Genomic DNA, 22,676 nt, shown 5'->3' with positions numbered 1-22,676 from the left:
CAGGGAAGTTTTTTTTTCTCCTGGCATTGTAGAATTGCAAAACAATGGCACCTGGGTGGCTCAACCAGTTAAGCCTCTGGCTTTGGCTCAGGTCATGACCTCACTGTTAGTGAGTACAAGCCTCACACTGAGCTCTGTGCTAACAGCTTGGAGCCTGGAGCCCGCTTTGGATTCTGTGTCTCCCTCTCTCTCTGCCCCTCCCCTGTTTGTGTTGTCTGTTTCTCTCTCTCTCAAAAATAAGTAAACATTTAAAAAATTTAAAAAAGAGAACTGCAAAACAAATACTATGGGTTTTTATTGTTGCTGCATTTTCATTTTAATCAGATGGAAGTCATATATGTGATACACAGTGACATCTGAACAGGATTTACCACCTGATGAGCGTGTTTCTGCAAACAACTGTCTATTTATGAAAGTTCTTCACTGAGATACACAAATAACTTCCTTGGTTGAAAAAACAAAGACAGAGATTTAAAAAATCCCTGTGAAAAATACTGCTTCCTATCTCTTTCCAAATTTTTGGTCCTACTAGGTTTTTTTAACCAACATCCCTTTACGTAATGCACCCTATTCAAAGATGAACACTCTTACAAACCTCCTCGTCCCTGTCACTAAATTTGACTGAAAAATTGTTATGCAAGCTCAAATTCACATAATCAAAAGCATGCAGTGGTAATTATATAACTTAAGAAGATAAACTGGGGTATATTAAACATTTTAAAATTTTGAACAAACCTTGATTTAAATTGGCAGCTGTAAACTAGAAGTGGATAGGAGCTCTCCAGCCATAGGAGCTCAGAGAGTGGTCTTTGCAGAGAAAAGGCAGAAGTAAGGGAATTATTGATTGGCTATAACTTAAAGCCTGACTGGCTGTCTGTGATTGGCTGGCCTTAAGTTTCAATTTCATAACCTTAAGGCTTGGCTTAGACTTTGTTTGCTTATGTACATCACCACAGCATTAGACTGACAGTAGGTTAAGGACCTTTTTGTTTCATTAATTTAACAATAGTGATTTTAATCATTTAACAGTAGCTATATTTATTTCCATGTGTCTTTATTTCAATTTTCAGCCAATTTAGGATTAGGGTTTTAAAATCATGTCAGCAACTTATGTGAAATAAAGGCAAAATAAAAGACAAAATCAGCAAATGCATATAAAACAGTGTATTTTGCTAATATTTTTATTAAAACTATATGCATATATATATAATAATGACCACTCATTTCTGCATGCTGCTAATGTAGAATAAGGATAAACATTTCTTAGCTTTTGAGCTTTGAATGTTCATGCATTCCTTCAACAGACACTTACTGAATTTCTCCTATGTGCCAAGCACACTGTTCCAGGGGTTTGAAGGTCCATTAGGAAATAAGTGGATTTAAATGTCTGTTCTCATGGAATGTAACCTTGTGATTACATGTGAAATCTGACTTAGAGAAATTCAGGGGTATATATGTTTTTTTCTCTCGAAAGATTCCCTCGCAGAAAATTATCAAGATGTTTTCACATTTTTTTTTTTAGTTTTTTATTTATTTCTAGGAGAGAGAGAGAGAGAGACAGCGTGAGCAGGGGAGGGTCAGAGAGAGAGGGAGTGACAGACTCTGAAACAGGCTCCAGGCTCTGAGCTGGCAGTCAGCACAGAGCCCGACGCGGGGCTCGAACCCACGAACTGCGAGATCATGACCTAAGCAAAAGTCGGACGCTTAACCGACTAAGCCACCCAGGCGCCCCTGTTTTCACATTTTAAAATGGAACTAAAGGGGCGCCTGGGTGGCTCAGTTGGTTGAGCATCCAACTTCGGGGCTCAGGTCATGATCTCACGGTCGTGGGTTCGAGCCCTACATCGGGCTCTGTGCTGACTGCCAGCTCAGAGCCTGCAGCTTGCTTCAGATTCTGTGTCTCCCTCTCTCTCTGACCCTCCCCTGCTCTTTCTCCCTCTCGCTCAGAAATAAAAACATTTAAAATTTTTTAAAAAAATGGAAACAAAGTTTTGTTAAGAATCAAAACAAATTATTCTGAGCATGTTGAAAGAACTGGGTATAATAGAATTGCATAAACTATAACAAAAACAAACTAACCCAATTTTTGGAGTTTAATCACATATTCCTGATTAATCTTTCAAATATAAATATTTACACATGTTCAACCCTTCTTTTCTGAAGGAACTCTGGGCTGAGAATGAACTGAACTTTCTAAAAGTTCTCAGAAAATTTTAAACAGGAAGCCAGCTGCCTCCACCCACCCATGGCAATGTGTTCAAAGCACAATATTGCAGGAACCCATTTAGGGCCTTAAATACTCCAAATTACTGCAGGTCAGATTTTAGTCCTTGAATTATAAGTCTTTATGAATGTGATTGCAAAGGATATTTGAAAATAAAATTATTAGTGAATACGGACCTACCCAAGTTTCATAATTATGTTTTTTCTTAAAACATGATTAATACATGATTAATAGATTTTGAAATCACAAGGCTATCTACCTCTGAATAGGAATTGAAGTTCCAGAAAGTATATTGTATCTCTTTTGACATAAATGCAAAAAATATAAAAAGGATACGTAAAATTGATTTTGTATATAATTAAAACTTGGTCATTTATAGTACTATATTCACTTACAGTACTATAAATATACTAAATCAATTATTTTCTCTTGGTCACAAACATTCTAAGACTTAGAAAAACTAAAAAAGCAAAGAATGAATATTGGAATTGTTCAAAACTGAACATTCTTTTCTCATTAAAAAATGTTTTATATTTATTCATTTTTGAGAGAGACACAGAATGTGAATAAGGGAGGGCCAGCAAGAGAGGGAGACACAGAATCTGAAGCAGGCTCCAGGCTCGGAGCTGTCAGCACAGAGCCTGACATTGGGCTCAAACTCATGAGCTGAGAGATCATGACCTGAGCTGAAATTGGACCCTCAACCACTGAGCCACTCAGGTGCTCCACAAAATTGAACATTCTTATACTATGTAACAAAAAGAGAAACAGTAATATATTATCAGAATACAAATTATCAGAACAGTAGTTAATAATGTGTTGATGTTTAGGCAAAATGTTGATTTCTTATCTTAGTTACTAGCATTAGATTTATAGCCTTATTATATTTCTATGGACTATCATAAGATTAAAATAATAGCAACCATATATTTTGTTCTAATTCTTTCAATTTTAATGTAAAATAAAACAAGTTATCAGCTTTCAGATATATTATTTGGAGGAAAACACTTTCTCCAGAAAAACAAATCTGGTGGTTACATAATACCTAAGCTACTTATTATTATGAGATCCAAAATCGTGATTTCACTGGGAAAATTTCATTTATTATCTCAAGAAAAAACATGAAATATTACAAAGCATTATTTGAAGTTCAGTTACTATTCATGCTAGTGAATTTTTTTTCCTTTTTACACATTCTCTATTTTAGTCAAAATGTCTTTGTACTCTTGACATAGAATATACAGTCATCTTTTTAAGTGTTGATATTTCATGGTTTTATCCTTTGGCATAAGAGAAGATAACACTAAAGAGAAAGCAACTTAACTATAAAGCAGAGCTCCTACCAAATTGCTAATTGATCTTAAATCAGTTTTCATCTGTTTGTATTGCAGGCATAGTGTTTTATTTCCTTAACAAAGTCAAGGGATTAGATTTCAAATGTCAAAACAACAGGAAGTGAATAGCTGGTGTTTACATTCTCAAAAGATCTGGCTTTCTAGTCTCTAAAATAGAAAATGTAAGACATGTGCAAACAGAACTGCAAAAAGCTGAAGACCAAATTAAACTAATACATTTCCGAAAACTTGCTTGTTTTTATTTACCCTCGCAGGCATATAAATATTTCCTTTCAATTCTTTCTCAAATAATCCCTATAATGTCACAGTTTAAATATTCATCCAAAACCCTAATTTTACTTTTTCTATTTCTCTGCTCTACCAGATTTGGATCTGTCATTTAATTTCTGGAAGGAAGGAAGGAAGGAAGGAAGGAAGGAAGGAAGGAAGGAAGGAAGGAAGGAAGGAGAAAAGGAAGGGAAGCGAAGGGAAGAAAAGAACCAAAAGCTAAGAAATGTGTGGAATCCTAGAATTGGGTTTTATCATTTTCATTACTGCCTGCTTTTCACACCAATTAGATTTTCTAAATTATAACGAGGGGAGAACATATTAGTATCGCAATCCCCAAGGGTCACCCTATTTTACACACTTCTCAGTATCAATAGAACCTAAATACATCAACATAACATCATCAGAATCGTAGCGTGGAGCTCTGAGAACACCGGGTTTAGAATCAGAAAACCTGGGGTAAAACTGTGCCATAGGAAGGTCACTCGAACACCTATCTTCATGTATAAAGGAAGATACATCTAATGCCTTAGATATGACCTACACTTCCTATGAGACTACTCTGTACTTACTTATATTCTGGAATAGTATAGCCTGTGCTGTCCAACAGTCACAAGCCAGATGGTGCTGGTGAAATCTTGAAGTGAGGGTAGTCTGAACTGAGATGTACTCGAAGTCTAAATTAGGGACAAGGTAGAAAATAAAAATGTAGACCGCCTCATTAATTTTATATTGATTACACTTTAGAATGGCAATATTTTAAAGATGGTGGGTTAAGTAAAATATATTACTAAAATCAATGTCACATTTAATTTTCAACTTTTTAAATGTAACTTTAAATTGTAAATGTTGCTTAGATTAATTTCTGTTGGATGGCTCTACTTTACAACATCCAAAAACTGTAAGGGATTTTCTTTTTCACAGAGAATTTTACAGAAATAGAAAGCTATGGTTTGATTTTTTAAAAAATATATATTCAGTGGGTTCTCACAAAATTTCTGTCTCTATCTTCCAGAGGCTTCCAATTTATTTTTCAAATTAAGATGATTATTAATAATATTATTCACAAATATATGTTTGAAAAATGCATTCTATTGATAATGGGACTATACACCATAGAGTCATGGTATTCAAATACAAACGAACCGGACACTTTCATTCTCTGCCACAGGGTCACATAAGCGAGAGATGCTGCATTAGTCACATCAAAGCAAACAGACATCGTACAAAACATTGGATATGGCTGCTCAACATTCTCATCTAAATTTGAAAGAAACACCTTGTATTTGAAGCTGTTTAGATAGCGTGGGCTTTTAGACAAACATCATTACTAAATACTAATATATATGTAGTTGTTAAAAACATCACTTTTATTATGAACTACAGCTCAAGAGTAATATCATTGATTCATGATTTCTGGATATCATTAGTACATATAATTGCATTTTTATTTAAAACTCTGATAAAATAACACAAATCTAGAAAAATTATGGCCTTACAATTTGTTAGATGTGAAAAATTCTCTATTTCTTTTTTTTTATGTTTTATTTATTTCTGAGAGAGAGAAAGAGAGAGAGACAGCCTGAGCAGGGGAGGGTCAGAGAGAGAGGGAGACACAGAATTCTCAACAGGCTGCAGGCTCTTAGCTACCTGTCAGCACAGAGCCCAACATGAGGCTCGAACCCATGAACTGCGAGATCATGACCTGAGCCGAAGTCGGATGCTTAACCAACTGAGCCACCAGGCGCCCCTCTATGTCTATTTCTTATCCTTCCCCAAAGTGTCTTCTCTAATGGAGATTTTAAGACTGAGAAAACATCATTAAAACTAGCAAGGACAGCACAGGTGTCAATTAATATCATCAATTAATACTGTAATACACATAGCATGGTGAGCATTTCATAAGGGATAGCTGTTGAATCACCATGTGCACCTGAAAGTAATTTAATATTATATGACAACTTTACTTCAGTTAAAAATTTTTAAAATAGAAAACTACCAGAGATGATGGACATGTTAAAAAATAGCAAGAAGGTAAGTGGGTGGAATCACTAACAGAATAAGAGGCTCAGCATGGGAATGGGAAAGACAGTGTTCACTTGTGGATGTTTCTCTTTTTATCATAGTAAGATTCATACATAAAGTATCATGTTTTCCCATGTATTTTTATAACAGGGATGTTTTCCACACTGAAATAAGTTCAAAAACATTTATTAATAAAAAATAAAATGTGTCTAGTAAAACCAGCTGTGGTACTGACTGTTAAGGTATGTGAGGGATGGAATGTTTTCAGGGACAAAAATCTAGTTTAATATCCAAAATATTTTCACATGTGGTGTTCTTACACTACTCTCCTCTCTCAGTTCCTATTAACTCTGATAGTTTTACCTTACCCACCCACGCTGGTTCTATACCCTAGATGCTATTACCACACTAACATTTCTTCCCTTTTCAAAGCTAAGCACCTCTCTGATTACCTTCTATTGTCCACACAACTCTCCTCTCTGACCGAGTTTGGACCTATTATTAATGTATCCTATTACCTTCTACCTGTGTATCATCTACTTCCTATTGACACTGCCCTCCCTTTTCTGAGCTCCATTATTAACAAATGACCCTCAGCTAGAATGGCATCCTCTCAACCCCGTTTGCCTAGAAAACTCCAAATCTGGATAGCATCCACCATCTGTCTGCTCTACATACCCACCTGAGCACCGGGAGGTACTTCAGTATCGGGTCTCCCTTCAAATTCTGGACTCTGAATACCAAACAAGCCCTTAGCACTGCCAAGCCAGCCATACTACATGATCCTTATTAATTCACTCCCTCGTTCTCCTGAACAACTCCACACATTTCTGTCTCCAAACTTCCCGTATCTTCTGTAACTCTTCCATATTTATTGATGAACTTTTTTTTTTTTTCGCTGAGAAAAGAAAAGTGATCAAAACACAAGTGTCATACCCTGGTTCTGTCACAGCTATGTGTCTTGTGTGTACCCTTATCTCAGCCTCCTTGTATGGTGGAATCATCCATGCCCATAAGGCCAAACTTCTTGTGTGTACGTTCCATGTGAATCCCTTCTAACTGACTTAGACTTAGCTCCTGCAAATATGTCCTCTCTCTCCTACTTAATCATTAAACTTCCTTCCTAAACCATTCTCATCAGTAAATGGGCATGCTATAATACCTCTGACCTGAAAAACAAAAATCATCTTGATCACCATACAGGGGCCAAAAAAATTTTTATAGTAAAAAACTCTCACATTTTTTATAGTAAAAAGCTTTATAAGATATTTCACTTATCTCTTTCTCTCTTGAACTCACTCTATCAGTTTCAAGCATAGATATCTACAAAAATAGAAATCAATGACTTCTAAATTGCTAAATCTAATTAATAGTTAACTCATATTTTCTTTTTTTTCAAGTCCTTATTTTTAATGTTTATTTATTTTTGAGAGAGAGAGTAAGCAGGGGAGGGGTAGAGAGACAAAGAGACAGAGGATCTGAAGCAGGCTTTGCACTGAGAGCAGTGAACCCAACACAGGACTCGAACTCATGAACTATGAGATCATGACCTGAGCTGAAATCAAGTCTGTTGCTTAACCAAATGAGCCAACTGCTGGTTTCTTTGACCAATCACTAGCATTTTAGTGAACTAGCCGTTTCCTCTTTCCAGAATGAGTCAATTACTTGGCTTCTGAAAGATTTCTTTCTCATGGTTCCCCTCCTACCTCACTCATTGCTGCTACTCATTCTGCTCTGGTGGGCCTGACTCTGATGAGGAAGTGCTCTAGCACTTCTATTTTTTTTTGGGGGGGGGGAGGATTAATTCTACAAATGAAAGGTAAGGATTATAAGATACCATCTGTAAGCTCTGCAATGAATGTTTTTGACTCAAAGGGTACTTCTGTCTTCAGCTACCAAAAATAAATAAATAAATAAAAAGCTTCTATTAGTTGTTTAACATCAAATAGCTTTATATCTTTTCTACATATAACAGCAACTCTTAGCAAATATCATCAAATATAAGCCACCCAGATATTTACACATATGAAAATATTAGTAATCTTTTGCAAAGCTATGACGTTAATAGAGTGACACTGAGCACAACTCATCTTCTCTTTCATAGGCTGTTTTCTGCCAGTAAGATACACAGTTTTCTGGGACCTAAGAAACATCCAACTTTTGATTTCAGCTCAGGTCATGATTGATATTGGCTCAGCTCATGATCTTGTGGTTTGTGGGTTAGAGCCCTGTATCTGGCTCTGAGCTAACAGCTCAGAACCCTTGGGATTGTCTTCATCCCTCTCTGCCCCTCCCCTGCTCACATGTACGCACACACTCCCTCTCAAATGTATAAACTTTTTAAAATAAGGAAGATACTCAGTTTTCCTTTTTACAACACTTGATAACAAGTGTGCATCTAGAGCTGATCAGGGCACTGAGGACCAAACACTGGGTTCCAGGTATTCGGTGTGCAAAAGACCATCTATAAAAGATAATCTTGGAATACATCCTAGACCTATTTAATTAAAATGAAATGTCATAAGGTCAGTGATGAAAGTATTTGAACTGACAAATGTACTTATTGTTTTAGTAATGATAAATTTAAAGGAAGGAATCTTTACGTTTCAACTATCTTCATCTATTTGGGCATATGGCAAAAAGGCATTACTCCAATAAAGCCCACTTAAATGACAATAAACTTGTAAAACAGTAGATAGTACATCTGTAAAATGATAGCATTGACACTATTATATATACATACATATAATACATGTATATCTGAAATTTTTATTTAAAGAAATAGTAAAATATGCTTGAGGTTTAGATATATGAAGAAAAATGTTAGAGTTTATTCCTTTTACTACAAGTGTACTATACTCCACATTATCTATTAGCAATGTATATATGCTCTTCACCCATTCAAAAAAAAACCTTACATGGTAATTCTTTGATAATAGTTGAGTCTTTCCATAATTTTAAGAAGGTGTAGTCACTAAGCCTTCAGTCATATCACATATCAAAAAGAAATAAAAGAGGAGCACCTGGGTTGCTCAGTTGGTTAGGCATCTGACTTTGGCTCAGGTCATGATCTCACAGTTTGTGGGTTGGAGCCTCACATTGGACTCTGTACTGACAGCTCAGAGCTTGCAGCCTGCTTCGGATTCTGTGTCATCCCCTGTGTCTCTGCCCCTCCCCCGCTGTGTGTGTGCGCGCGCTCTCTCTCTCTCTCTCTCTCTCTCAAAAATAAATAAAACCATTAAAAAATTTTTTTAAAGAAATAAAAGACTGCCAATGTGTTCCCAATATCATTCCCACTAACCTCATGCATTTCATTTATGAATACAAGATATTTGATGAAAATCAATGATTAAATTTCCTCTGAGAAATCAAAAGATGTCTCCTTTGAATACAACATCCAAGAAAATGAGAGGAAAAGTCTTAGAGGTGAATATGAGAAGAGCCAATTTAAATATAAAACTGCTTGTTTTCAGTATCAGTTTCTTCTTCTATTCCCAAAGGTAAGAGCGGAGCACCTGAGAAAATTGTGATTAGCTTGGATTCACGGAAGCTGCCTCACTGCCTCTTCCCTGCACTCTATTGCCCCAGCGCCAGCCTAAACCATTCTGCTTCACTTCTGCCAGAGTCATATTCCTAAAATACCAGTGGAGCAGCGTGGAAATAGCTCTGGAGCCAGAAACACATTATTTGGAATCCTAGCTCCGAAACGTACGATGTCTGTGGCTTTAAAGAAATCATTTAACATTTCAGAACATCAAATTTCTTCACGTATAAGCTGAAGGGACTACGGAAAAAGAAGTTCATTCTATTACACGACTATCAGAATTATAGATATGTACGTAAATCATCTTACACATAGGAAACATTATTATTTGCTGGGAGGAGGATGATGATGACGATGACAATGACAAAGCAGAGGAATAAATACTCCCACCTCTTCAGGCACCTGCAATCGCCCCCACTTTATAATATATAGGGACAAAATCACTCTGTGAAATCAGAGTATACAGTGCTTTGTGCCTCACAGCTTTGCCTTGCTTTATTGAGCACAAATGTCTGCTATTGAAAAAGGTGCATTTTTTTCCTTCTCCAGTGAGGCTCATCCCTAGGCTTCCCTGTTTCATATTAATTTATGCTCAAAACTCTTTGCCCCATCTATTACTAGAAAGTGGAATGATCTTTTTGTTTTTTGGCGACCATCTGAGTTCCACGGATTTTTCAAGACTCAGCTCAGGGAGCTGAACTTTTCTTTCAAGCCTTCTCTAAAATCTTGCTAAAAAGAGGATTTTTGAAGGTTTGGCCATTATAGAAAAATTCAATTAACCTTGCAGTATCAGCTGAGGAGAAACAGTACTTCTTCAAACAGAAATTGTTCTTATATCATTTTTAATTTTAAAGAATCACTGCCATTATATTTGTGGTTCTAATAATTGGAGGAAACCTTCATAAATTTCAAGGCCACAATCATTGCAAAGCACTAGGAAGCTATATCCCAGTGATTAAGCAATTACTAAATCCAATAAAAACATGAAGAATGTAAAAGGGGGACCATTATACGATCTATTATTTTACAAGAAAACTAATTTTTAAGGTTTTGAAAAGAAACAATTTACATAACGCATTTTTCTATCTATCATTCAAATAGATTTATTGATATCTTAAGTCAATATTGAAAAATCACAGAAAAACTATACAGAATATATATCACTACCCTTTTAAGATTCCTTTTTAATCTAATGCCTATGTAAAAATGTGGACAAAAGTCATAATTCAGGAATATTTAATGTATATGCAAGGATATTCAACAGGAAATGATTAAAAAACAAGGCATTTGATCAAAAGTTTTACAATACCCTACTCCACACAAGTATTAGCAAAAGTGTATTCACATGATCAAAAAATAGAAAGCTAGTGTTGATGTAAATGAGAATATCAAGAAATAACACTATATATTTCAACAGCATATGTTACTTTCAGATTTCTAATTATATTTTTAAAGAATATCTTCCTTATGTTTCTATTTAATACACTTCTCCACTCAACATTCATTTTACAACTTACTTTTGTGGGAAACATAAGTAAATATTTCCCAATGGTTGCCAAAGATCATTTTCCCCCTTCAGTTCTAGAATTACTTTCCATATAGTTAGAGATTCATTTCTTTTCTATTATGTATAGGATTTTATTATTTGATTCTATGCTCTATCTCTTCCATACAACCCAGGTAACTCTGAAGTATACTTTTCTGTTACCAATAACAGGAATTCAGTATGAGGACTATCCATCAAAATGAAAATAACTCTGAATGCATGAGACATAAATATCAGGGTTTGCATAACAGTTTTACATTTTTCTAAAACTCTAAGAATATAGGTTACTTTCAGCACATTGACTAAACTCATCATATTCATTTGGAACTACAAAATAAAATTTTAATATCAACATAATCTATAACTGTCTAAATTTAGAGTTGAAATTCTTACCTGAGTTTTGCTTAGTATAGTTATTTTTTGAAAACAGGAAAAGTATGGCAAGCTGTCAGGATAAATAATACCAACAGTGGAAAATGGAAGAAAGAGGGAAGGAATCAAGTCCACTTTAAGAAGAAACTCCCAACCCCTCTGTTTCCCAGACCTACAGTAGTTTTGTTCTGCATCTTATAAGCAACTGTCTTTCTTTGCTCTGAGAATGCCACATGCTCTGCTCCAGGAGGAAAATGTAATAATTAAATAGAAAACCACAAGGTTATTAGGCATCTTACCCTCTGGGCTTGCTGGGCTGCTCCAGCGGCTCAGTGTTACAGACACATGTGTAAACAACAGAATTTCCTGCATCCTTTCTCATCTGTATAGCTCTGGGGTCCTGGCCAACGGGATTATTTCCAGCATGAAGGCCACTCCGCACTAACTCAAAAAAGATTCCCATTGGTTGTGAAGTTTTATCAAAACCAATACCACAACACCCACTTTGGATCACAAGTGAGTGAATCAAAATGAAATCACTTTAATGTTCTCTAAGTATGGTTATCTGAAGCTTTCCATCCAACCCATTTGAAACCATGTACTGTTAGTGAAAAAGGAAGAAAATACCCACTTTTTCATCCACAAGTGTTTAATAGCAATATGTATAACTTGTAATACTAATAGAAAAAACCAAGATGGTGAAGAAGAAAGAAAATAAGTATCTATCCATAAGATTTAAAGAGATTATACTACAGATCACAGGAACAATCGGAAATATCATTGGTCCAGTATGATTTTTATTAGATTGCTGAAAAAGAATATTTAATAGAATATTCGAGTAGAAAAAATGATACAAAAACTGTATGTCAAAGCCCTTGATCTCAGTCCTGTGGCAGGACTTGTGAGCTGCATCTCCAGAGCCCCTAGCGAGAGCCCTCTGGCTGCTCTGGGCGCGGGGAGGGAAGTGACATGACACAGCTGTCAGGGGGCAGCACTCTGAGGAAGGCGTGAATGCAGACCACAGAGCATGTCTCATTCACACTACCAGCACTGAATGCCCAAAGAAAGAGGCAAGGGCAGAAGAAATAGGATCAGCACGTTCCTCATAAATAGCATGGAAACAGCATTTGAACGAAGAGTTTAAGTCTTCACGTCGTTTTAGTCTTTCTCCCTCCTTGGTATGGAGAGATCGTATCATTCTTAGCTGAATAATATGTTTGCCATCTATTTCCACATAACAGCATCCTTCCCCCTCACATCCCAATGTAACAGAGAGGTGACCATTCTCCTGGAGAAAGGGAACTAATCCTCTGAGCTCAGGTTTCCTTCCCCTGGTCTTTTCTGGAGATGTGCTCAATCACCTTTCTCTTCTCTTCCTCTGAGCTCTCCCTTCTGTCTGGAATCCCCCCATGAGATTTTTCAACACCATCAAGGCTTCAGTCCATTTCACTTATGACCATAAATTTCATCGTCAATTCATTTCCATTTGTAGCTACCATTCCCCTCCATTTCTTGGTCAGGTAATCGAAAGACTTCTTTCCAGCCAAACCCCCATTTCATCTGCCATGGACTCCCTTTAATGCACCAAATTGACTCTCTGAAAACAAGCACACTTGGACACACACTAGTGCATGCTCACATGCACATTTTGTTCTTCTTTTGCTTAAGTTTCTAGATTCCTCTAAGCCCTCATTCTACTTGTCATCTCTGCAGCCTTTGACACCGCTGTTCACAGCCCCAGCAATTTGGAGATGCTCTTCTCTATCCTAACACAATACTCTCCTGGTCTTCCTCTTGACCCTTCTTGCTGGCTCTCCCCAGTCTCCTTGGTGGTGCTTCATTTCCTTCCCATCTTTCTGTGTACATCAGATATTTGCCCACATAAATCTATTACCTCTCTAGATAATGTCACTCATTCTCATGGTTGGAATTATCTTTCTTTTCAGATGACTTGTAAGTTTCTTCATTTTTGGATTCAATTCTCTTTTGAGTCTCTGACTCTTACATGCACCAGCACACTAGCCCCTGCCACTAGAAAACTTGACAGATTTGTCATCAACATATTTAAAACTGAAATCATCTTCTCTCCATGGACTCGCTGCATTGTTTATCTCAATAATGGCAACCCGTTCTTAACAGTTTGCTAAAGAAAGACCCTGGAAGTAATTTCTGACCCCTTCTATCCTACGTCCAACCCAGGACCAGTTTGCTTTGACTTTACTTCAGTAATATACCCAGTCCTCTCTCTTTCCACTGCCACATCCTGGTTCAGGCAGCCATCATAATCTGCTGAGATTACTGCAGTATCCTAAATTATTCACCTGTTTCCAAATTTGTCCCTCTCCATATTCAGTAACAGTTACAATGGCCTATTCCTAGTGCTCGTGCTACCTGAAATCTCTAAAGATTTTTGACCCTCTTATCAAATCTCTTCTTTATAATATATTTGCCAGAATGCAGTTTTTCTGGATTACTTGTTCTGTCCCTCTGACTATACCAAGTCCCTATACCCTCCTTTATTAGCATTCAAGGTGAGAACTTCCAAGGGACTATCACTGCGCCCTCTGTCTAGGTGATCACATTTGGTTGTGTGGCTTAGTTTACCACTCATATATCACTGTGTGTTGAATTGTGTCTTCTGAAAATATATGTTGAAGTCCTCTCCCTTGGACCCCATGAACGTGACCTTATTTGGAAATGGGGTCTTTGCAGAGGTAACCAGACTAAAATGAGGTCAAATGGATTAGGACGGGCCCTATTTCAATGACTGGTGTCCTTATAAAGAGAGAGACATTTAGAAGTAGACACATAGGGGCAAATTCCATGAGAAGACATTGGTAGAGAAGAGGATGCATCTCTAAGCCAAGGATCATTGGCAACCACCAGAATCTAGAAAGAGGCAAGGCAGGACCCTCCCCTAGAGCCTTTAGGGAGAGTATAGCTTTGCTGACACCTTGGTTTCTGGACTTTTATAATCCAGAACTGTTAGATAATGTCTATTGTTTTAAGCCACCAAGTTTGTGGTAATTTGTTATGACAGCCCTAGCAAACCCACTAATATACATTTAATTCTGAAATACATATGGCCAGCCCATAACTGTTTATCAAACTTCAGATCTGGATATCTAACAGTCTAATAAGAATAGTCACTAGGAGCCATTTAAATCCCTAATTTCCAACCAGCAAATCTCTTATATTTCTTCCCAAACCTCTCCTGTACCTTTTATTCTCGATCTTAAATAATCGAGAATAACTCGATTCTTCCGGCAGTCTGTCAAGCCAGAAGTGTTTTTATTATTCCCAAGTCTTTATACCACTCCACCCTACACACATAAGAACTTATTTTATAGTAAAACCTGAAAGAGTTGTCCATTTCTCTGTCTCCATTTCATCTCCTTTCATCTCTTTTGAACCCACATCAATCAGACTTTTGTTTTACCACATGAGCTTTTACTCTCAAGTTGGTAAATTACTGATCAGTAAAATCTGACTGTATCTGTAGGACATCTTCTCATTTTCCAACACAACCTCACTTCTCTTGAGTTAAGAAAGTGGAGCGGGATCCTGCTTTGTGCTTATTACCAAGTCAGGCGCACAAATGCTCTGTTGACTGATAGGACCTGCCAGTACCATGGAAACAACGTTATCTAGTGTCTCTATCTTAGTTCAAATGTTACATTGTCACCATGGCTTACACACACCCCCACACATGAGTGCACAAACATCTTCATTAGCTTAATAATCATTCTATAACAAGCAAAGGAGGCATAAAAAAAAAGAAGGAGAAAATTCAGCCTCGGAGTTTTCATTTCTTGGAAAGTTTACTATATCTTTTAGAAAGAGCATGTATGAGCAGCAGAGAGGGACAGAAGGAGGAGAGAATCTTAAGCAGTCTCCAGGCTTAGCATGGAGGCTGACAAGGGGCCCAATCCCACGACCTTGGAATCGTGACCTGAGCTGAAACCAAGCGTTGGAAGCTGAGCCAACTGAGCCACCCAGGAGCCCCAGGCTCTCACTATCTTAAGGCACTCAACTCACTTCAGTGAAAGCTGATTTTCTATATGTGTGGATTCCAATTTTATTCTATAGATTAGGTTCTCCCTATGAAGTCTTCCGTTTACCTACCTAGTGTTATTTCTCTATTTCCTTCTTAAAGTTAAAAAAAGAGAGAGAGAAAAGAAAAAAAGCTTATGTTACCAAGACTGCCATTACAGCTACACTTAGCTATGTGGTAGAGTTTGGGCAGTAAAACATAAATGGAAACCTGATAAGCATTTTTGGAAAGTTTTGTCTTCCTTATATGGATGCCTTTCCATTCCATTTCTTGCTTTATCCTTACTTGAACAAGGATAGAAAGCTGGAGATGGAGAAGCATGACCTTGATCGTGAGGTCATCAAGTCTTGATTCAGATGAAAGCCACATTGAGAATGGCAGGAGCAGCCAGGCCCATGACCAGCCTCATGCAGGCATTTGGTGATAGGGAGAAAAGAACTCACCTGGTTAAGCCACTGTCTTCAGTCTGCTCCTGTGGCTTTATAGATTAGATCAGGAGCTACAGGCCCTGGTTACAACACTATCTAACTGGAGAAACAATGAGGAATATATTAATCAGATCTCCATCAGCTAACTGGAGGAGTTCAGAAAAAGCCACAAACTTGAAAACCCTCATAGAAACCTTTACCTAATTTCATAGCTATTTCTCATAATCTCTGTGAGGCTGCTCCTGAGTCCCACAGAAAGTGAATGCTACGGTCAAAGGTGATATCCATGTTCTTATTTACCTGTTTCCTCAGGGAACTGTATATCTTTTAAGGACACAGTGTTGGACTTGTCTTTGAATTTCTGGCAGATACGCAAATATATGGATGAATGATGAAGGTACAAATGCATAAATGATGGATGAATGGATGCTCTGTGAAAGCAATGAAGGAAACAAAAATAATGAGAGTAACTCAGAATTGGATAACTTACAGAGAAAATAAATCAGAAAGATACACCTTTAAAAGAATAACTATACAGTGATTTTTAAATTCCTCATATTGTTGGGTTTTTTATCCCACTTTTACACATTGAAAGAATTAATACTGGCAACATCACACGTATGTGCCTCTCACTGAGAAAGTGAGATAGATAAATACTGACAAAGTAAGACAAACAAAAGATTTTCTGTGGACCTGAGTCACTGCCTGAATTCAGCTGTGCTGCTAAATCTTAACTGCTACAATTTTAATGGCTTTACCAATATTTGTAGAATTATTTAAAAACATCACAACTGTCTCCATAACTGGAAATGTCTTGTAAGGAAGGCACTTTGGTTCTTATTGAAATGCAGTAGGTGGTTTGAAACCATAGATTAGAAACACATATGCACAAAATCAGAGTCCACTGTGATTCTTACAAATATGTCTTTCATTAGTCAAGACAGACCGACCGGGGGGGGGGAAGCCACCATCTTTTCTTACACTGACTTGCTCCTACTCACACACATGAGCCATTTAAATCTGATGTCCATATGGGAGTCTTATTGCAGCATTACAGAAAATATTTTCTTGTGTCTCATGTTTTAGAAGGAGACACCATTGCCTCACAATGTCCAGAATTCTCTTTACAAACACATTGTCTATTTTCTATGACAATATCTGAGTAGTAACAGAAAGCCAGCTTTATTTGTATTTTGTCAATTAAGGGAAAGGTTAAGAAAAAACTGTAAGAAAAATAAATCTGATCTCTAATTAACACAGCTTTAAAAAGAAGAGATACTACTGACAGATGGCCTTGGGTTTGGGCATCGGTTGGGTGGGCTCAGGGAGCTCCGTCTCTGAGCCTCAGTTCCATCACTGTAAAATGGATGGTATGACCATCCTCGGAAGGTGGACTCCAAGGGTAAGGGGGTAAATGGAAATAAAAGGCTAAAACAGTAGTTAACACTAAAGAAATTAAAGCTATCACCACTTGTAATTATTTTTTTTAAATTGTTCTGATTATAATACCTGTGATGCTTTATTATTTATTTATTTTTTTTTTATGTTTTACTTATTTCTAGGAGAGAGAGAGAGAGACAGTGTGAGCAGGGGAGGGTCAGAGAGAGAGGGAGTCACAGACTGAAACAGGCTCCAGGCTCTGAGCTGGCAGTCAGCACAGAGCCCGACGCGGGGCTCGAACCCACGCACCGCCAGATCATGACCTAAGCGAAAGTCGGACGCTTAACCGACTAAGCCACCCAGGCGCCCCGTCCACTTGTAATTATTTTAAAAAGTAGTTATGTGGCCTAGTTCCAATGTCTATAAAATAGTTTTAAAGCAAATGTTGGCATTCTACATGGGAACATTAAGCAAATGTTGGCATGGCCCAGGCGCATGACGTGACTTATTTTGCTACCCCTCTAAGTAGTCTCTCTGTAGTTGTGATCTTGTTCTGACACCAACACTCAGCCTTTGACAAATACAACTGGGTGTATTACTTAGGCTTATAATAAGTATATGAAACATCCATCTTCGTGAGACTTTGTGAAATTATAATGAATTTATCTTTGCGACTGAATGTTTCAGGATCTTTCCTTGGAAATACCTACCCATGAGAAATTACAAATTTAGTCATTGGATTTTGATCGAGCTCATAGCAGAAGTAAATGATCCATTCTTTCCTTGGCTAATAATGGCTTGTGATGTACTTTATGCTTTGAAGGATTTTTCATACTCAGCACTGTTGACATTTGGACCAAATAATTCTGTTACGTGGGGAAGTTTTGTGTATACTCTAAGCTGTTTCGCAGTATCCCTGGCCTCTACCCACTAGTTACCAGTAGCACACCCAAGTCATGACAACCAAAAACATTTCCAGACATGGCTAAACATTCCCTGAGGGGCAGAGCTGCTATCAGTTGAGATCCATTGTTTAGAGTGATGGAGTAGTGGAAAGATGAGACCAAGACATGGCTCAGCTCGGCTAGTAACCAGCTGTCAGCCATGGCCTTGGGGAAAGGGATCCCACCACCGAAGACTTGTTTTCCCCATATACATACAGTCAGGAAATTAGACTAGATAACCTCAAAGGCTTATTTTACTAAAACTTAAGTGCCTTATTATTACCCCTCCTCCCTCCCACACTGTGTCTCACACACACACTCTACTCACACCTGTCAAACACAGTCACTCAGAGTCTGTATGCATTAAGGCATCAAATGCATAAGAAATGAAAACAAAAACATTACAAAACTCATTTCTAATGTAGGAAACCCATTTCTAACTCAGTTTTACAGTATTACAATTAACCTTTCTTAGTAACCTCAGCTCCAGAAACCAGAAACACTACATATAAAGAAACAAAAATGTTTCTCCTTGATACAACCAAACTGATAAGGCCAAAATCCTTTTTTTTTTTTTCAAAACAACACAACTAAACATTCACTGCATAGATTAAAAGTACTTTTTCCACTCAGGAACTGTATTAAATTACAATTTAACCTGTTAACCAACCAAAGGAAAGACATTCTACATAGAGAAAAATTAATTTTACTAAGTCAATTTAGAACACTTAACTAATTTCTGAATCCTTAAACTATAATGGTTAGACAACCTTGCTAAATAATCTCATTCAGGACAAAACTAATCTTCCTCAATGCATAATTGTTCTGATTAACATTAATAAATATTAAGTAGTCAACTACAACTTGTCAAGATTTATGAATACATTTTCTCCACATAACATGAGTTTCCTTGACTATTTCCAAAATTCATTGCTTTTTGCTAACCTGCCCTTTACGATTCTTGTAAAAAAGAACTATCTGCACTCTGAAAGAAAAAAAACAAAAACGTATTTTCTTATATTGTAAGAAGTTTCCTTTTTTTGGTAATATATCCTAGCTATGATAAAAATGTAATAAAAAATGACCAAAACAGTAACGCTTCATAGCATAATCTACTGTTTTAAAGAACCAATGAATCAAGTCTTAAGAGATACAGGTTTGTTCTTAACCCCAGCATGTTGCCTATGTTAGAATATATATTTAGCTTCACTGAAGGAAAATTGGGGAAATGAAAAATGTATATGTAGAAAATTATTATCATTTTACTTATAAGAATCTCTATGAATGGCAAAGCATACTCTAATAAAAACATCAAGTCTACTGTAATTATAAGGCATGAATTTTTAAAGTACTATATTCAATTAACCTTTAATCTTTTTGTAACATGCATTATTATCAATATTAACCAGGTTTGAACTCTCCTAATAAATATTTAAAAGAGAGTATATTTGAGATAAACCAAAGTAGTTCAAGAATGAAAAAGAAATCCTATGAGACAGTAGAAAATAACCACGATTACCAAAGCACTATTAGTATAGTTGTAAAAATTCTTTCCCAAAGAGAGCAGAGCATGAAGTTTAGTCTTGAGTATCCATTTTTAAGCCTCGGATGAGATATTTCACAAAACTCATATATGGTATCAGCAGACTTTAATAGAATGGACTCCAAATACAAGTTTTCCTCTCCTCACATGCTACATCCCACTGACATGACAAAAATGTGGCTGTTATTGGATTAAAAATAAACCCATAACAGTGCCGAGATGAAGAAAGAGTGCTTACATTAGACAAGACATTTTTGGAAATTTCTACACATCAAAAGCATATTGGGTCTGATGACAGGGAAACCAATGTCAGGGAAATGACAAAATACAACATCCAAATGAGAAGGAGGCTGCCTCTAGGCAGAAGTCAGTCTTGCCAGAGTGTCCGGGGGCTCCAAGGGTGGCATAAACACAAACCTATGGGGTATTTATCATTAGGATCATCACTGCACTACCTGCCTGACCACAGGGCTTTGGATCTAGTTCTTCCTCCCACACGCAGCAGCTGCTTGGAAAACAGGAAAAGGCATGAAGAAATGCCTTTTTTGAATTGTATTTTGTAAATTTAAGTATAAATAATATACAGCGTTATATTAGTTTCAGGTGTGCAATATGAGTCAACAGTTCTGTGCATTTCTCAGGGCTCATCACAATACGTGTACTCTTCACCCCCTTTATCTAGTTCTCTCAACCCTCACCCCCCTTCCCTCTGGTAACCATCTGTCTGTTCTCCATAGTTAAGAGTTTAGGTTTTTTTATTTGTTTCTCTCATTTTTTTTGCCTTTGTGGGTTTTTTGTTTGTTTGTTTTTTGTGTTTTTTTGGTTTCTTAAATTCTACATATAAGTGAATCATATGGTATTTGTCTTTCTCTGACTGACTTACTTCACTTAGCATTGTATCTTCTGGGTCCATCCATGTTGTTGAAGAAATATTACTAAACAAAGGAGATAATTTCCCTGAGGAAGGTTATTAGCATGAGCACCCAGGACAGGGAGAGAAGTATAACAAAGTTTCAGGAAAATTCAACACTACAAAAGCCACTGAAGAATAAAGAAAAGAGACCCCACTGCGAGTGAAATCCACTAAAAAATCCACTGAAAAATAAAATACACTTTTTAAAGACGGTGGATATCTAGTTTGCTCAACTGCGCTCCACCCACAGCGGGAAACCTGCCTGGAAACTGGTTTTATCATCCCACAGATCACTTGTCAGGGGCCCTTCACGGTCAGGTCTGCTGTGTAAACAAATGTACCCACTTCACCTACTCCCCTCAGTATCGTCTCTTCCTCTGCAAAGATAGGCCAATATGTTGTTATAAGAGCTATTTTACATTTACGAAATGAAATTCAGAGTTTGGATTTTTGCAAGCACTCAATAAATGTCGGGTGTAGTAACAATAGTAACAATAATAATTATATGTAGATTCAATTATACAATATGAAAAAAATGATGTTCTTTTTTATTCTAAACACTTAAAAGGAATAAATATTGCTCAAGATTTCATTTAATTCTGGTTAATTGATATTGATGAATTCAAATCTCTTTTATGTCCAACTATTGGAAACATGAGAGTTAAAATTTTGCAAAAGCAAAGGACATATAAAACACCCATTGAGTTTAAATAAAATATGTGTTACAATTAGCTAATTAACAAAAGGCCTTAATGTTCTCATTATGTATCTCTCATTATCCAATTATCCAGGCATAACTTCTTTTTTAAAAAAATTTTTTAATGTTTATTTATTTTCGAGACACGGAGAGACAGAGTGCAAGCCTGGGAGGGGCAGAGACACAGGGAGGCACAGAACCAGAAGCAGGCGCCAGGCTCTGAGCGGTCAGTGCAGAGCCCAAGGTAGGGCTCGAATCCACAAACCATGAGATCATGACCTTAGCAGAAGTCAGACACACAAGGCACCAGGCCACCGAGGAGCCCCCAGGTATAACTTCTTTTGACTTTAAAAAACTATGGGAGGGGCGCCTGGGCGGCTCAGTCTGTTAAGCGTCTTACATGAGCTCAGGTCAGGATATCATGGTCCATGAGTTCAAGCCCCATATCACGCTCTGTGCTGACAGCTCAGAGCCTGGAGCATGCTTTGGATTCTGTGTTTCCCTGTCTCTCTGCCTCTCTCTCTCTCTCTTTTTCTCTCTCTCTCAAAAATAAACATTTAAAAATTTAAAAAAAACACTATGGGAAAGAAGAAAAAAGAGGATTTTTTTTAATTTTAATTTTTAAAAATAAAAATATATTTTTAAAAGGCAATCTTATTTTGGCATATCCCTACACAATATGGTCATAAAAATATATATGTTGATTTTTTTCATGAAAAAAGATATCCCAAATCAATAAAAATGGAAACTTTTTGGTAATCCAAATGATCCAAAGAAAAAAGTATAATTCTATCTAAATCCTAGATGTACAAAAATAAAAATGTTAAAATTAGACCTATGAATATTAATAAACATCCTTCCCAAAGATTTCAATGACAATAGTGTCTTTTATAGGATAGTGTAAGTACAGGACTACATTTTTTTTCTTTCAAATAGAAATTACATTCTTATTGGCTCAAACTAGTGAAAATTTACCTTTCTGATTAATGATAGAAATTAACACTAGACAACTATAATTAGGTAGCTTTTGTATTTACAATTTCCTTTATCTGTTGATTTCTGGACACCTTGAAAAATACCTCAATGACAATTATTCTATTTATGATATCTCCGAGATCTTAAAATTTGAAACTAATGCATATTACCACTTTAACTAAAATAATCTATAAGGGCTCAGCACTACATGTTATTATTAAGACTTTTAAAATACCCGTAACCTAATGCTTTTGCCTTCTATGTGTTCCCCAAATCATTGCACAGGCCAAGCTCAGATGATGCTCTAGGCAATTTAAAAAATAATAAAATAAGAATATTTTGATATTTTGACAGCATAGAATCAGAAATAACTCAGGAAATTATTTTTCACACTAGCTTCAAATGTTTT

Source organism: Hyaena hyaena, unplaced genomic scaffold, assembly GCF_003009895.1.
Source record: "Hyaena hyaena isolate Hyena2069 unplaced genomic scaffold, ASM300989v1 scaffold_145, whole genome shotgun sequence".
Taxonomy (NCBI): domain Eukaryota; kingdom Metazoa; phylum Chordata; class Mammalia; order Carnivora; family Hyaenidae; genus Hyaena; species Hyaena hyaena.
Note: the sequence above shows the minus strand (reverse complement) of the source record.